This window comes from Leopardus geoffroyi, chromosome X, assembly GCF_018350155.1.
Source record: "Leopardus geoffroyi isolate Oge1 chromosome X, O.geoffroyi_Oge1_pat1.0, whole genome shotgun sequence".
Classification (NCBI taxonomy): Eukaryota; Metazoa; Chordata; class Mammalia; order Carnivora; family Felidae; genus Leopardus; species Leopardus geoffroyi.
The window spans coordinates 11,897,240-11,897,598 of NC_059343.1; positions in this window are offsets into that span (position 1 = coordinate 11,897,240).

The following is a 359-nucleotide window of genomic DNA, read 5'->3' on the forward strand; positions in this document are numbered from 1 at the left end:
TCCATTTTTTTTTTATTTAATTTATTTTTTTATTTTATTTTATTTATTTTTTTTGTTAAAAAAATACATATTTTATTTTTTTATTTTTTTATTTTTTTATTATATGAAGTTTATTGTCAAATTGGCTTCCATACAACACCCAGTGCTCATCCCAAAAGGTGCCCTCCTCAATACCCATCACCCACCCTCTCCTCCCTCCCACCCCCCATCAACCCTCAGTTTGTTCTCAGTTTTTAACAGTCTCTTATGCTTTGGCTCTCTCCCACTCTAACCTCTTTTTTTCTTTTTTCCTCCCCCTCCCCCATGGGTTCCTGTTAAGTTTCTCAGGATCCACATAAGAGTGAAACCATATGGTATCT